The sequence below is a fragment of the Antrostomus carolinensis genome, unplaced genomic scaffold, assembly GCF_000700745.2.
Source record: "Antrostomus carolinensis isolate BGI_N321 unplaced genomic scaffold, ASM70074v2 scaffold17852, whole genome shotgun sequence".
Lineage (NCBI taxonomy): Eukaryota > Metazoa > Chordata > Aves > Caprimulgiformes > Caprimulgidae > Antrostomus > Antrostomus carolinensis.
Window position 1 is genome coordinate 16,608 of NW_010301773.1, and position 14,185 is coordinate 30,792.

Consider the following 14,185-nt stretch of genomic DNA (forward strand, 5'->3'; position numbering starts at 1 on the left):
TGCTGAAATGAGAACAATACTTTTGGTGAACATGTACTACTGCACTCAAATATAGAGTCTCTATACTGGCAGAAACCAGTATGCTACATATCCAGAAAACATTTAATACACAATCACATTGTAAACAGTGGTTCTTGTACACAAATAACATGAACTGGGGTCTGACCCTCAAGCCTCCTCTTCATAAAACTCTCCAAGCATTTCTACTAGGACAGTACCAGGCAGATTATAATCACTAACTTCCTGAGCTTTGATCTTGAAGAAGCCTTTACTTTCCAGGATCATATAAAAAACTAATGGAGAAACTTCTTAAATATTTTTTTTTTTTTTCACTCCTATTTTTCATGATAATTTCTTTGACTGGTAAAAGGTGTATGCAGTAAATTCTCTAGATCAACAATTTCAAGTCCTGAAATCTACTTGAGTCTGACTACTACTTCTTTAAAGGACTACATGTTAAGAAATAATTTGTTTATAAAGCACTTAAGGATACAATGTACTATAAACATAATACATTTTACTCATTGACAGATGGCCTCAGGCAATCGCTAAAAGTGTAATACTGTTCTCTCATTTTGGAAGAGTAAAGCAGTTTCATTTTTTTTCAGAGTACTGATCCTGGCAAACAGCTGAATGACAAGCAAAGAAACATATTACTGTCTTTATTTTCCTTATTGGTTTCATTTTGGCTTGTATTAAGTAAGATTTGTATTACTGGCATTTTAATATTCCCTAGATAAAAAAGCATACTGATGGTAAGAAACTCTGTCTTAGAGGTATAATGCTAACAATAGTAATTTTAAAAACCTGTATTTTTCTGAAGTGTCTGTTCTAGAGTGAAGTCTATTCCAGTTCTGTACTTTTTTCCCCAGATAAGAGATTGCCAAACTACTTTTTCTGTTTGTTTTAGGAAGTGCTAATGACTCTTTCTATTGTCTGTATTGATGCCTGATAGTAAGGAAAGGCTCTTTCTTTATCCTATGAAATAGCATACAGCTTTTGGTGAGAATAAAACAGGCCCTAGCTAGTGGTTTTTTAAATAAACTACTATTTTTTTTAATTAAGAAAATCTATTTGTTTTCCAATTTTCTTCTATTTCAAAATATTAACTCAGCAGAGGTGTTTGAAGGCTGGGCTCATCCTGCCCTAGTAGCAGTAGCTTCTTGCATGGTGCTATAATGGCTAGGAGCTGCTAGCAGCCTTTGAGAAGAGAAACAGCTTTGAGATGCCTGATCCCTTTTCTCCCACAAAGCATGAGTTCTTCCAGCCTCTTCTTAGGGAAGAGGTTGAACTGCAAATCCATTATATTCCCCCCTCTCACTGGGATAACAGCTGTCCCTTGCACCTAACTGATATAGTTACTCTGGTAAGTGAAGTGAAAGCCATAATCTTGTGTTCTGTGCTGTGAAGTACTGTGATCAACACTTGTTTCACGTGCTGCAGGAAGCGTTTATTTCCCCCCACCCCCTGTAAAATCCAAAGACATATACATTATATGCCATCCTACCAAATAAATTTCAATATCCATTTTAAAATAAAGGAATTTAAACTGAAGAGACAAGATTTATTTTCAAGTCTTAGTTTCTGAACTATGTCCAGATGGCTTGTGCAACCTTAATTCGACCTCATATGCCCACATTTACGCAACGCAGGATCTCTGCCTGATTCATTGAACATGAAGACTGCAAAAAGGTGCTGAATGATGAAGAGAACTGTTCATCTGCCATTTTCTAACATTTGAGTTTATGACTCTGTAACCTAAAGGACATACTTTTAACATGGTTTCTTCATTTCTAATCTATGTCAGTTGGTGGATTATGACCATGCAGTCAAAGACAGTATCAAAATGCCAAAATGGTGGCAGGACAACATTCAGGTGGCACAAACCACTTCATCCCTATCAGTGGCTCCACCACTGTATCCATACAGCTGATCCTCATCAGCTTTGGCCTAGGTGTCACTAGCAGGCTGGGTTTGGTGCCATATACCTCAGCAGAGTCTAAACTTCTGGGTATGTATTTGGATTTGCAGGGGAACCGAGCCAAACTCCGTGTTCTGTGTTGTCCTGGTTGGTATGTCAGTGTGTAAATGCTGACTGGAAACTGAGCTTACAGGGTCATTACACCCCAGGTCTGTGCTGCTCTGCTTTCTCCATCTTCTCCTCTGTCACAACACCAAGTCTACTTAGACATGCAAGGTGCCAATTCAGACAGCCCAGGAGAGAGTTAGAGGAAATAACTGGTTTGGGACTGCATGGCAGTCTGCCCATAAAACTCATGCTTAATTTCCTACAAACAGAAGTGAAAAAGATAATTAGTCCCAGGAGAGATCGCAGGAGAAAACAATTCTGAGCAGGCAGTTCCTAGGTGCAAAGGAAAAACACAGTGTAAATGCCTAAGCCTGGGGATGTATGGGATACAACTGCGTGGCCTAGGAAGGCTGAGTGACTGCTGAGCCCAAGACTTATAGTAGTTCTGTACATAAAACCAGCCAAAGTACTGATGAGAATGTGGCCCTCAAGGGCAAAGAACCGAAGCAGCAACTGGCTCTCCACAGGAGGAAAGGCAAGTTCAAGCTGTGCTGTTCCTTGCACTTTAAGCGTTCCCCAGTAACACTCAGTAGTTATTTTGTTCACTTCGAATGTTAGCAGCTGTTGCTGACAGGAGTGCAGGGGTGGGAGCAGGAAGGTGGCCGTATGTCAGGGCAGTCGGCTGTCTCCTCTCTGTCCTGGTTTGGGCAATGCAGGTATGAAACTCTCACCATGTGACTTTTAAATTAACTTGTACTGGACTGTGCTTGTTTGTATCTTTCCTCGCTCCTTGTGCCCAATGTAATGTGCATCTTGCACTAATGCAGTCATGTTCCAATTACTTAGCGTTATACTTTGAAAAATTAAAGGCTTGGCATTTATTTCCATATTGTTTGCTCTCTATATTTTGGGCAGGTATTTTTTATTCTCAGGATGTGTATTGTTTCTTACATGCTATTATGCTACCAAACGCTTTGTCCCTTTTTAATTGTAGAAGTGTGAAGATTCAGTTTGTGAAGAGGGTTGTGAAATTTTACAGCAACTATGATTGCTATGACAGTTGTTTTTAAGGATTTAATGGAGTGTCTGACCTCATTCATTTCTGCTCTCAGCAATAACTCTGTGATGAGATGGCAGTTTTGGTATTCTGAGCCCTATTCTCATCCTAATTTCATCTGTGCAAAAGTATAAAAAAAATTTCAGTTGCTCTGAACTTTTATTAGACCAAAGTCAGATACTCCTGGCTTTAGAAAGACAGTTTAGATCCCCATAATTTCCCCACAGGACAATAACCAAATATAGCTACTCCAAGGCATCACTCACTGAAATGGTAAATGTCTGTTTCGTAGAACATAGAGCTGCATGTTGTGCTCCCTTAGGAGCTGGAGTCAGCCAAAGTCCTAGGAAAAAAATATTGGTTTACTCCATGCATCTGAGACAAAACAAACTGTAACCCACAGGAAATGCCAAAGGAGTGGCAACATGTGGTATTTTGTCCAGAAATTTTCTGTGAGCTTTGTCTCTTTGAAAATGGCCGGCAACATTCACATATTTTTGACTTATATTAGGATGGCATAAAATGCCTTTTCCAGCACATTCTCGCAATGCAGCCATCTGGTTTTTTTCGGTCTGTATGACAAGATCGTTTGTTTTGACGGTTATCAAAATGCCGATCTGCAAAGCTCACAAAAAGAACCTTGCATTTATTTTCACCTGAATTATTTACGCTAGTGTGAAGGCTAAATAAAAATTTTTGGACTTCTTGTGATATATATGTGTGTGTGTGTATATGTATGTATACATATGTGTATATATATAGCCTGTCTGTAAGGACCTCTAATTATTAACCCCTCTGTTCTTTAAACTTGCAGCTTGAGTCTTGTAATCCCAATAGAGTTTCAAGTACCATTTATTTATTTTTGTTAGAAAGACAAACAAAATGGCTGTAAAATGATGATTTCTGAATAAATGTTCTAAAATGTCACATGTGATTACTCTTAAGCTAATAATTAAACAAACTGCCTCGTAATTTCAGAGATCCTAGGAATTTTTTTTAGCATCCACTTTTGGTAGGACTTGCGTGAACGGAGGCTGCTTGTGTGAATTTTTCGGGAAGTTTGTGGCTTTGGTCATTTGACCAGAATTATTTAATAAAAGAAAACTTTCATAACTGACACTCGAGGCCAATATGTTTGCACCTCTCAGTACAATTTTTAGCATATAGTTCTGATTCATTTGCTGAAAAGCTGCTATCAGGTTTTCACTGTGACTTAGGCTTTGAAGAGTAGAAGTGTTCCTACTTTGCAGCTTCAGAAATTTGAGGTCTCAGGCAAATTCATTATGTCTGATGGGAATCTTGTTATCAACGACTCAATGACTGCCCCAATGAATGTGCACACGTTGGGTGTAAAACTTACTTCACAGAATGATTCTGCATCCATCAAGGCCAGAAGCAATATCGGCCAGTATTTCTACCCTTTGTTTGTCTCCCATTACCATTAAAGTTTGTTTCTCTGTCACAATTTTAATTTATAGACTGGGGTCAAAAGTAGTTCTTGTTGCAGAATGAATAGAAAGTATTACTGCTTGTGCAAGACTACAAAGTTAATGTATATTTTTGAAAAACCTTATGTGCCTGTATTAGTCGTCTTAAATTACTTTTTTGCTAGGCCTTATGCTTATTTATTTTTTCTTTCTGTACCCATTTAAATGTCTCACAGAATCACTGAGGACTAGATAGTATAACTGTGACAGTTAACAAAGCTGAGAAATCTGATTTCAAGGCAACTCTGAATGAAACAATGATAAATATAAAACAATAAACAGTAATTGATATAATCATTTAGCTTCAAGTTAATCTTGTCTTTTTCCATTTCCTATATTTGAAGAGTGTTGTTAAGGAAAAAATATGGTTCCATCAGACCACTGCAGGGGATGTTATTTTCAACGAGGATTTGTTCCTGAGCAAAATAACAAGTATGAATCTGAGACCAGTTTGTGGGTTGCACAGAAGCCCAGCCTGCTCCTTCCCATTTTCCCACATCCTTTGGTCTCCTGCTCAGCAGGGCAGGCTGATGCCTGTTACCCAAATATCAGCGTAGTCTAGAACAATATGTCAGTGACCAGGCTGCTCCAGAAAGACAAAGATAAAACTTTATGAAACAGAACTTCCAAATTTTAGACTTTTCTAGGGAAAATATTTCATAGAAATTGTTGAAATTTTCAGTTGTCAAAATGCCATGAAATTTTAACTGTTGTGGTTAACTATAGGCCAGACTCTGCTAAATAACTGCACCAAAGAATATAAAAGATTTAACTGTTTGAAAAAAAATTAGCTATTTAACAATGAAACTGAGGGGAAAGACTGACTTCCTGCAGCCCTAAATTCCGATTGTCTTGGCAGTCTCTGCCCAGGCCAGTCTTGTAAGCCAAGAAAAGTAATTGCCTGTAGTCTACAAAGCCAAACAGATGAATTCTTTAATCTTATAAGCAACTGAAGCAGGGAATTATTACGATGTTGGATGTATGGAGAAGAGAACATTGATGGTGCATTACTAAATAAATGTTCAGATTTCTGGGACAGTTGAGTACTTGTCTAATATTTTTTAACATACTTTTTTTAGTCTTATTTGGTACAGTGTAGCTTTAAACTAGTATAAAAATCAATTACTTTTTCCTGAAGACATTTATATGTCATGTAGAAGCAAAAAAGGGAGATTAAAAAGTTGTAAGTACTTAAATCCATTCTGCTTATCTTTGCATGTCAAACAGTTCTATGGTCCTCTACAGGAATTTTGAGTACTTGAGAAAGATGAGGAAGTAAATGCTGCTAAGCCTACTTTAAAAATGTATATGATTTTGCTAAATAAAGATGTCAAGTGAAAATATTCCATAGCAGTAACTATGAGAGAATGATCAGACTAAAGTTCTACCTGCTCCAGGTCTCTGGGGTGTATGAATGAGCAGGTATTACCAAAGCTTATCAATTAGCTGGATCGAAAGAGTAAACTGTGCATTATACAACTAAATATAAGCTGTAGGATCAGAAGCTAAAGCAGCAATATCTGTAAATGTGTACTTTTTTTTTTTAAAACTGAGTGAGCTGGATCTTTCTTACTTGCCTCTACTACTCAATAATGCTTATCAATTCATTATGATACCAAATACGTGTTTTTTCCACCTTTTGTAGTATAATGTTAGTGTACATAATAGTTCAGACCATGTGTCTCATTTTCATACTCTTTCACACGGTGAGGCTAATCTGCTGTGTTTTACTGTCCCCTGGGCTCAGGTGCCTTTGTTCTGGATTACAGTGGGGGAAGAAGGAATGGGGAGAGGGTACTTTGCAGGGCAGCAGACCACATCAGCAGGTCTGTGGTCATCACACCTCCTGAAACATGTCTCCTGATAAATCTCTACTCAAAGACTTCTGTGGAAATGATTTCAGGATTGTATCCAGCGGATCAGAAACTATTGCCTCTAGATTTAAAATAGGCCCCTTTGCTCCACTGGTTAGTGAGATCCTTCTGTAGTAAATGCACATTATTCTGTAACTTCTCTCTACTTTTGAGAAAATGACATGGGAACTAAGGAAGGAAACACACAGGTCTGATGATGGGTTTTAACTGAGCTCAGCTGTATGATAAATATGCATCAATATACACATTAAGAATAAAAACTGGGTTTGTAAAATGTAACTGATTTGGATAATGCCCTAAACTCCTTCTTCTCCCCACCAAGCCTATCCTGGCCTCAGTTCTTCTTCTTGTTTCCTGAGTCATAAGATTCAATTTTAAACCAAGACCACCGTGCTTTCTCCCCTCTGAAAAAGAATGCTTCATCCTTCCCTTAACAGTATTTTCATTCAGCACACAAAAGATCCAGCTACAGCTGACCAATGTTACAAGCAAAAGAAATTACAGCTTTATAATGGATATGGTTTGGTGGCAGTGTTCTTAGTTCCATGCATTTTTTATTGTCAATGTCTTAACAGAGCCACCCTGTAGAAATCTCTAGATTAAGTTAAAGTACAAATAAAAAAATCCACTTATTCTGTGACTGAACCAGTTTGTTATTTAGAGACTTTTTCCACATAAAACAAACTCTTAGCCAGTAGCTAGTGGTTTCCACCACATTCAGAAGATAACATACCCTGCTCTAAACATTGAGTTCACAACACACAGCATAGCCTCCAAGTTCAGCATTTCACAGTCTCTAAATAAAGCCTTAAATCTACTAACCTACGTTGGTTCAGCTACACAAAGGTCAAGATAAGACACAAATTACTAGGAAAACAGTAACAAGAAAGCAGAAAAACAGGAATGTCAGTGCCAGGTTTGTCAGAATTGAGGATTAGCCCAGAACAGCAGTGATGCCCTCTGCTTTGTGTGTCCCCTCTTAACAGTGTGCTTCAAACAAAAGGCTAACTGCCCAACTTCACTAGCTCAGTCTTTCACTGTGGGCTTTGTTCCTGCTGTGGCTCACCAATCTCTCTTTTTATCATTCCTGATTAAAGTTCTATGATAAAGATAACATGTGGTTGCCAACAGCTTCAGTCATCTTAAACTAAACCTTTAGAGACTGACCTCTGTTTCTGCTGAAGGAGAATTGCATAGCATCTCTCTGCTCATGTGTGCTTTATAAATTCGAGGGAAGCTCTGCCCCAGCTGTTAGGTTATAAATAGGTAGAACTCTGAAGTGGCAAGATTACTTCAGAAAGAAGAAATATTACATGTATATTCTTGTGCTTATGAAGTGGTCTGGAAAACAGATGATTTTCTGATTGGCTGTGTGAGTGCTGGGATTAGAAAAGCCTGCTTACTTATGTATTAACATTTCAAGGTTAACTTCTCAGCATCTTGAGGGGTAAGATCTGACTGTTGCTTTCCCTTCGGTAAAGTGTTTCTGAAGGTGTGGCTTTGTCTTGTTCTCTGTTGTATAAGCAAGTTGTGAGTTCACACTCAGCCGGTGCACTTACAGTCTCCCAGTTTCATCTATATTCATGAAACCTGTAGGAACTTTTACCTCTGGAACCTCTGGTCTATTTTCAGATTAGATAGACATCATCCAGCAAGTTCAAAAGTGACTACAGATTATCACATGGAGACCTTGACCACATGTATTTATAAGCTATGTCTTGACTGGAAATGAAGATCTAATCTCTCGTATGCAGAGTGGTAGCTTTGTGTGGCATGTTAAGCCCATTAGATTCCAGACCCTTCAAACTGCAGAGGAGTCACAAGAACACTGGTGGGGCAGAAGCACCAGTTTCTCCTTCTCCCACTGCCAGCACTGGTGGCAACTCAGTCTGTCTCCTTACCAAAGATATCTACCCTCTAGCCTTCTTTGTCCTTTTCACCTGCCTTCCACAGATCATCAGGGCTTAAAATTTGTCTTGAAAAAAGCTGAAGCCTCATGCTCAACTTCTGCTGATGGAGTCTGTTGCTGTGGGAGGTTGTTTGACATGGTTCCATCAACACACTGGACTCCTCTGTCTTTCTATTTAAGCCTCTTGGAGCCGTCAGGAGAGGCTCTGTTGCCAAAGGTGTCTGTGAAAGGAGTGGGCCTGTAGGTCCGTCTGTATTTGCGTAAGTACAGGTCTACTTTGGTGCTGCCCTCTCTTTCTCTCTACCTATTTTTAGAGGACTGCTTTGTGTTAGCTTCTATTAAAAAAAATAAATGTGTCTTCTATGAAACCACTTTTTCAAAATGAAAATCATGAATCACTGCGCTTACCATGCTTGCAGAATGTGTTGTTCAGTCACATTAAAAAGATTTCTCAAGTCAGTTAATTTGACATCTTAAATATACGCTCTCAAAACCCTAAATGCCACTGCATAATTAGAAAGAAAGCCTTAACTGAACTTTGAAATTTCCTTTTTCCCCCAGTTCTCCTTTATTTGCTCTCCCCTTACCTTGAATTTGTTCTTTCATTGCTCTCAGTTGAGCCTGAAATTATTTCTGTTTTTAAACAGGCAACCAGAAACCATAATTGCGCTTCTTTACTGAGGTTGTAATCCTAGGTATTCTCTTGATTCTTAAAAAAAAATATTAAATCAAACTAATTTAAATCTAATTCAACTACGTTGTCAAACTGTTTTTGTGTACACAAATCCACAGCTGCTTTGGGACAATGTTTTGCCTAATTACATGTAGTTTTTGACAGATTTAGCTTTCCCCAGTTGAAATCTGATCTATTGATTTCCTGAATCCAGTAAGAAATAGTAAAGACACATAATTTCCTCTTACAGAGTTCTTTAAGCACCTGCAGGGAAAAATAAAAAGGGGTAGGAGGGATGGATAGATCTGGAGGGATTTATCTCATCCAAATACACTGTTTAAGAAGCAAGATGGAAAATTCTTTAAACTGTTCATAATACATAAAGTGACTTTAACTGGCAAACTTCATTTTGGTGGTTTTGATACTGATTCTTCCCAAATGCTTAGAAAAATTACCTTGAAAAATGTGACTCTACCCACATTTGCATACCATCAGTTATAAGAGCATTATACATGTCAATTAAACATCTTCTGCTGGAATCTGGAGGAGATGGCCACTGTATCAGAATTATTGAAACCATCCCTAATCCCCACGTGTCAGAGAAGCACCTGTACTTCGACACACTCACCCATTCTCACAAGCTCTGTATTCCCAGAGCTGCTGAAATAATGGATGTTTTTATACTAAGTTAAATAGCAGCAAACAGAAATAAAGACCTTCCTGTCCATGAGTCAGCAGGATTATTAGCTTTATCATTACCATTTTTAAGATCTGCAACTTAAAAAAATGAGTTGTTCATTCCACATACTTATTTGTATATGTGGCTGCAGAAAAAATATCTGAATTATACTTTTGAGGATTTTAGAACAAACCCCTTAAATAAAGCAATAATCTCCCAGCTTTCAATATCTTATATCAGAAATGACATAGCTGGAAATTAAAAAGATTTTCTAGCCTGAACTTTCTTCTTCCCCTAGACAAGCTTTTATCAGGACAACATCTGTTTTCTTCACAGCTGCCTTAATCCTGTAGGTCCAGAGCGGTGGTTCAAACAGGTCTGTGAGGCTCCCTGATGTGCTTCTGTGGCATCATCCCTAACTTGTGCTCATATTACAGAAAGGAGTCTGGAAGCTCCTACAGTGATGATTAAATTCAGGGCTTTTGTAGCTGCTACATTTTTTGCAGAAGTACAGAGAGATGAGAAATCTTGCATCCAGTTGAGGACTGAGTTGGATCTTTTTGGAAAAGGAGCTAGAAACCTGAGCCAATTTCCTGCAATACTATCAGGAGTGGTGTTTTAGGTGATTTCAGTAAGACTATGCAGTGTGGTTCCTCATTGTTCTCTAACTTATGCTGATACTCTGAGAAGGTAAACATCTCTACAAAACAGAAACACTTATCCCTTATTTGCTTAGCATAACTAGGGAAAAAAAATGCTGTATGCTAACACTGTGATGGTAAAATGAATGTTGTACGGGCAGCTGTAGTGGATCTTTCAGTTCAGAGGGCGCATGATCATACAATTTGGCTGTGTAAGGTCCTGAGTTTTAGAGGAGAAAACACCTAAGTAAAACACTCTACTGCAATTAAGTGCAACTTACAGCGGAAGTTAGATTCAATGCTCTGAATGCTAAAAGCACAAAGCTACACAGAAGAACTTCCAACCCTAGTTCATTCTTTAAGTTGTCACTTACACTGTCATCGGGCGCATGTGTTTATCTGTGTCATAAACAGCAGCTCATTTTACTTAACAGAAGCTCTACTGCTGCAGCTAGCAGCAGATTGAACTGGAACGGAGGCAATTAGACAAGCTGCCTGGGGGCAGAGTGTCTTTGCACTCCCTCAGGCCCACTCACAAATTTCTCAGCTATTTAAAGATATAACTGTGCAGTCACACACACCCTAATGAAGAGGAAATGAGGATTATCCGAAGCAGGAGTGTGCGGGTGTGGCTTTCTTGTGCATATAGTTTCATAATGCCTAACGTTTGATCTTCATTCAGCTCCTTCTGTTTTTACACTGTGCTGCTTTAAAATGCCCTCATGCAGAGCAGTCAGGCTTCTGAGACCTACATTTAAAAGCATGTCAAGGAAAAGACACTTTCCTATGGTTTTTGAGAGAGAGTGAGATCCCAACTGTTCATAAACTGCTAGCTGAAATTTGTTGAGTGTCAGGTAATATTCTACAGAGGTGGTTTTTTTTTTTTGTTTTTTTCTTATTTTTTATTTTTCTAATTACTATTATTTGGCTTCCTATTGCTCCACCTCTAAGCAGCTTTGGGAAGCAGGCAGGATTTGTTTTCCTGCCTTGCTGTTGAATTGGTGTGCTATCATGGGATGGAAGAACGTATCCAGGTAATTCCCAAATGTTTCCCTTCCCTGGGAGATAAATGCCTACTGAAGAAGGATGTATTATAAAGTGTGACATCTCCTTTTTGTAGAGATCAGAGATATTTCATAAGAAATAAGGAAAATGAAAATTACTAGTTGTTGCTTTCATGTTGCAGTTATTTGCTTTTAGATTACAATTTCCTTTCCCTCCACTGACTAAATTTTGGTGACTTATTTTTCCTGCCATTGGCTCTCATAACTTCTTTATGGAGTCATTAACAGTTATAACTATTATGCATAGATCAACTTTTTGGTAGATAGGAGACTGGGAATGGTATAAGAAATATAGTTTTCTCCTCCACACATGGTAGAATTTGATCCTTTATATTTAAATGGTTAAAGAGGATCTTTAGATTATGTCTTATATGAGGTATTTGCAATAGCCTGATAGTGATATAGAATAAAAAAGCATCTTCTGGAAGACAGAGCTCATTATCCATTAACATTTGGATGCAATCCTTGTCTCGTATTAATTTCCATGCTTGTCAAAATGATTCTGGCAGAGGAACCAGCTGTGAAATGTAGAAATAAAAATATTAGTTTGGAAGTACTAGGTAGAAACTCAGGCATACCTGCACTGTAACCTAAATAACTCAAAAGGCTTAATGACAGGTATCCATCAGCTATACAATGATACCTTCTTTATCTCACCAAAGTGAGAACAGGCTATGCAAACCATAAAAAAAATCTGTCCTTGTCAAAGTAGGACCACAGCACTCTACTGATGGTTTCTCTGCCCACAACTTCAACAGGATGCAAGGCAGGTTGGGGAAACAACAAATTGAAGCCAAGACTGGGCCTTCCTTCTGTCGTACAGTTCTTTGCATGATTAGAGTGACCATTTCCCCTCTAGCTGTGAATGGAGAAAGTATTTTTTCCCTTAGTACCCTGCATTTTCATTAGGACAGCCACAAAAATCACAATACTCCTTTCAGATTCTATGTAAAAATCTCTCCCATGAGCTGCACGCTTGCTATCTAACATGCAGATGAGGTTTCCAACCACTCTCCTTGCAAGCCCTAATGGAGCATTTCCAAAAGCAGACAACCCAGTATATGCTACCTTCTGTGAGTCACTCAAGTACATCTAAATAAGGTCCTGATGTGACTTTCCTGTGTCTCCTCAGCCCAATCACAATTCTTTTTTAGGTACATGTTGTATGTTGTCAGAAGGATGTGTTACACTGATCTCCCTCCAGCAGTAATGTACTTGAAATATAGTCCCAATTACTCTTCAGAACGTGCATATCTGAAATGACTCGGTGGATTTATAGGTCTTGATATTTTAGAAACTATCCCTATTTTAATGCCTGGACTGCATTAATGAGTCATCCCAAAATGTCTCTTCATAATCCATCGCTTCAAAAACAGCTGTGAATATTTTCTTCCCATCAAGGCTTATTCCTTTGGGTTTGATGTAATTAATTGTCACTTATGACTTAAAGAAAATATGCCAATAAATATTTATGCCATATGCACCATCTGCTTTCTCCAGTGCCCTGTATACTTAATGTTTAATGAATTTCTATAAGCCTCACTTTACAATTAATGTTAGAGGTTATAACAGTAGCAGGCAGTTATAGATGTCCACTCTGGAGGTAGCACAGCAATCCCATTTCTTGATAAAGCAGACCATGGAGGCACTGAGAATATGCCAGTGTGAAATGCTGAAGGGGATACAGCTGCACGACCGCACTTGATCCTCCTGGTGTTTATTTATAGCTTTGTCAAAGCAAGGCTAAGCATCCCGTTCTCTTAAATACAGACAGGAAAACATTGCTGTATGTGAGTATTGCAGAGGGACAGGAAAGAAGATGGCAGATCTAGACAGAAGATTAAAGAGTGTCCAAGTCTGAAGTTACAAGGAAAGAGAAGAAAATCTATTGCCAATCTCATCCACCCCAAAATTAATGAGGCAGGGTTTTGCTGCTGTACAAAATACAAGTGTGGTACTGAAAATGTGGAAATACAACCTTTAAGGCCATATTTAATTTCTGCCTTAACATTAGCTCATATGTGAAGATGTATTTTTCAGAGCCAAGTATGTACAAGAGCAAAAAGAGAAACATATTTTACAGATTATACAAGTAATCCTTTCAATGGTTTTTTAAACTAGTACTCACTCTGCCTGCACTGGGCTCCATAAGGCAGAGAGTAATTGGTGAAGAGGAGGGTTTTGTATTCCTCTGCGCAAGTGAGAGAGGGGCTCTCTGGAAGGTACAATTCCTTACCAGAGCAGCAGCAGGAACACCCACACATGCCTGAGAAAGGACTAAGACTCAACGTCGCAGTTTAGCCTGCAGCTGTTGATTCCTGCTCCTTGTCAGGATATAATTAAGGTATCGTCAGGCTGAATAAGAAGATAGGACTTAAAACTAAAAATACCTCTAGTAATTATGGCTTAGATCCGGAAAACAACAGATGGATTTTGATTTCTGAAAGAGACAATGCTGTTCTTGAAGATGGTTGAGTAATTACTGAGTGAAAGGTAAAATAAACACTCTTGTAATCCCCTGTCTAGATGACATACTGCTGAGAGTGTACATGCAACCTTATGAGGGAGGGCAAACATCTTAGTATGTAGGTCTGTCTGTTTTGTGCAGACAAACAGGGCTTTGCTATGTTTGCTAAGAAATGTGAGCCTTCATTCAAACACAATAAAACAAACCAGTTGTTTCAGCTATGTATGGTCACTATTCAGGATCACAGATATGGTTTTGATTTAAAAAAAAAACACAACAAAAACAAACAACACCCTGCTCCCTGC